At 39.4% G+C, this 3,866-nt stretch overlaps 1 pseudogene; it reads right to left on the bottom strand.

Moving 5' to 3' along the window:
• Positions 1-2,449: 2,449 nt before the first annotated feature.
• On the bottom strand, positions 2,450-3,385 carry LOC141167345 (olfactory receptor 1N1-like; annotated as a pseudogene).
• Positions 3,386-3,866: the final 481 nt, after the last annotated feature.

Genomic DNA, 3,866 nt, shown 5'->3' with positions numbered 1-3,866 from the left:
ACATCCTTACACTAGCATCAATCGTGGGCACTGCCCCTTGGTGTCAGCTTTCTCATAGCGCTGACATCAACTTTTGATCACGCTGGTGCTCGGAGTGAGCCTGCACCATCATCACGCTGTACATGCATGGCGGTCTGCAGGAAAGCACCTCCCGTACATGTATGGCATGTGTCGTTAAGGGGTTAAAAAAGACCTATCACCACTAGAGATGAGTGGAATAAACACAGAACAGTGGTTTGCTGATGCTAGGGAGGTGTTCTCAGACAAGGGCGTGGTACAAAAGAAGATATACACCCGCCTAAAATGTTGTTTTCAAAGAACTAACAAAGGTCTATAAAGACCATATTTCCTCATTGTGGGAGACGCAAATCCTTGAGAATTACCTAATCCAATATTCTCCAAAGTGACTCATTGTTAATAATGTATCTAAGCAGGCTGTGAGTAAATTCTAAAACATAACTTTTATTTTATTAAAATACACAAACACATACTTGATAAAAAATACCAGTATTGAAACAGGTGAAAAAAATCAAAGTCCACTCCACAGTCATGGATGGAGAAATAAAGACTGTTGTCACTAAAGTCATACTGATGTATTCAATTGAATTTTACTGACAGTGGTGAGATACAAATCTTCATCAGTCCTTCCTAACATCAGTGATTACACACGTGAAATAGTTAAAAACAGAACCATCTCACCCATTTATCTATGTCCAGGGGATGGGATCTTTTTGCAGACATTAATCCTGCATGCATCTGTCTATCCTATTCAGCGGGGAATGGAAAATACCCTATTGGGCCCTAGTAATACTAACCTGGCCCTGGTTGTCCCAATTCATTGTCAGTGTAATTTAATTGAATACATCATTCTGACATTAGTGATAGCAGTATTTATTTCTCCATCCATCACTGTGGAGTGGCCTTTGTTTTTTTTTTTTACCTGTTCAGCTTCCTATGACCTGCATACCCTTATAGACGGCTCTGGAGGGTTGATCCTATTTACAGATTCCCATTCATAAATTTACAATAGTAGTTGGCAAACCCAAGGAAATGCTGTAAGGCCCTTAGAGATTTGGGTTGTACCCACTGTTTAACAGCTTCTACCTCGAAAGGGGTCCATTCAGAAACCTTTAGTGGACAAGATATATCCCAGGAAATGAACTCCTTGAACCAAGAACACACCAAGTTTAGCAAATAAAAAGTTGTCTCTGTCTTTAGAGTACCGTATGTACATGTCGGATGTGTGACTTATGTAATATCAGGTAAATAAACCAAGATGTCATCCAGGTAGACAACCACATATTTACCACTTACATTTATGAATTTGATATTAACAAAATATTTAAAAAGAGCCGGCTCATTACTTAGCGGAAAAGGAATCACAAGATACTCATAGTGACCCTCAGGTGTGTTAAATGGCTTCTTCCACCCATCTCTTTCTCTTATACGGATTAGGTTATTCACACCCCTGAGATCAAGTTTGGTGAACCAAAGGGCACCCAACAGCTGGTTGTAGAGATCAGGGATGAGTGGCAAAGGATACTGACTCTTTACAGTAATTTAGTTACAATTCCGATAGTCAATACAAGGTCTTAGACCACCATATGCTTTACCATCAAAAAAGTTACCTGCACCCACTGGTGATGTGGACGGTCTGATAAACCCTTTTGCAGATTATCTGCTATATAATATTTCATGACCTGACGTTCTGGACCAGAAAGATTCTATAATGGGGTGTTAGGTACCAGGTCTATGGGACAATAATAATCCCTGTGTGGGAATATTTTTTCAGATTCGGACATAGAAAATACATCTGCAAAATTTCTAAATATATTGGGTGAATAACTGGGCATGATTTTAGAGGAATTCACCGATAAGGGCATACATTTGTTTTGACACTTAGAGCTTTTCGCATGTTTGGGGTTAATTCACAGGTTAATATAGCGTTCTGAAGCTGTAAGGCTCCTGCACTATGAGCCTCACTGCTGGGAGGTAATTAACTTGGTTCCTCCCGGTAGGCTCAGGCTTTCAGTCGCTACTCAGTGCATAGTGAGCGACGGTTGTAATCACGCCCCTGCACGGACTGACAGCCGGCTCTAATGTTGAGCTCTAATGCTGAGCCAGCTGTCAGTCACTGCTAGGGCAGTGATTACAGCCGCGACTCACTATGTACTGAGTGGTGACTGAAACCGCGCCGGCACACCCCTATGGCTCAAAGTCCAAGGCTGCTGGGAGGAATAAACTTCGAGGGGGGCTCTCAGTGCAGGCACCTGGCAGCTTCAGAATGCTATTAACCTGCAGAATAACCCCATATCTGCAGGATAATGGTATTTTTTTTACATGACAGGTTCCCTTTAACCTCTCACACACAGGGTGAATAACTGCTCCTTTTAATATTTTAGAGCAGTGCAAGCTAATAGGCTGAAAAAGACTTATTCATATAAGACCCCTATAAACTTTCATGATTTGCTAACACTACAATAGCCCCCCAAACCTCCTTATTTCTCAGACTGTAGACTAAAGGATTTAACATTGGAACCACAACCATGTAGAGCATTGATAGTAACAAGTCCTGATCCTTAGAATCTTCTGAGTCAGTTTTCATGTACAATAAAATACTCGGCGCATAGAATAATATAACTGTGATGAGATGGGAGGTGCAGCTGGAGAAAGCTTTCATACGTCCCGCTGAGGAACGGATCTTCAATATAGCAGAGAAGATAAAGACATATGAAATAATGGTGAGAATAAATTGCACAAGGATAATACCACAAATTTAAAAAAATATGAATGTTCTCCGGCTGTGAGTGTCAGTAGTGGAAAAATCAATTAATGAATTTAGATCACAATAAAAATTATTAATTACATTGGAATAACAGAATTGTAGAACAGATGTCAGTAATGTATGTAATAAAGAATTGAACACACTAAGTAGCCAACAAACAGCGGCCATTCCAATGTACACGTTCTTTCACATTATTATGAAATATTGTAGGGGATTACATATCACCACATAGCGATCATAGGCCATCGATGTCAGTATGAAAACTTCATTATCAGCACATAAAAGGAAGAAAAATAATTGGGTCATACAGCAACTAAAAGAGATCCTGTGATCCTGGGTCCAGGTGATAAAAAGTAGTTTTGGGACAGAAGAAGAAGTGGATGTGACATCTACAATAGCAAGGTTACTCAAGAAGAAATACATAGGGGTGTGTAATTTTGGTACCAAACACACAAGAAAAATAATTGTCAAATTCCCCAACATGGTAATTAAATAAATAATCACAATTGCAAAAAAAAGCTCAAATTGGCCCCATGAAGACATAGAGAAGGCGGCAATGTAAAATTCATGTCTGGAGCTTCCATTTTGACAGTCATTCATGTTGTCTTCAATAAGAAACAACAGTTAGATATCATGGAATTTGTTACTACATACGATGCAATATAAATGGGACAAGAAAAAACAGCTCACTGCCATCAATGTCCCAATAGTTCCGGAGCTCGGAAAAACTTCTCTGCCTGGACGCAGTAGAAACAGCATGAAGAAGGATCCAGATCCACAGAATAAAATCTTCTTTATTGGTGAATAATTTCAGTAAGAAAGTGCGATCTCCACGTATTGTGGGACGTTCTGAGATGTGTCTGCTCCAAATTAAATAGTGAAATATAAGTACATGTACAAAGAGGGAGAACCACACTGACACACATATTGTCAGAGTAGAACTCCTTTATTTCCTCATTTGGTCACTTTTAATATAGGTAATTAAGAGTCCTGCATTGTAACAATGTGATTGGCTTAGTTTAGCTATAAAGAATGTGCTGGCATTAGCATGCTTACTTCTAATTAGCTAAATTTAACACTT

Source organism: Phyllobates terribilis, unplaced genomic scaffold (assembly GCF_046119375.1).
Source record: "Phyllobates terribilis strain yellow unplaced genomic scaffold, ASM4611937v1 Scaffold_11__3_contigs__length_659146591, whole genome shotgun sequence".
In the NCBI taxonomy this organism is placed as follows: Eukaryota; Metazoa; Chordata; class Amphibia; order Anura; family Dendrobatidae; genus Phyllobates; species Phyllobates terribilis.
This window is presented reverse-complemented; position numbering and strand designations above follow the sequence as displayed.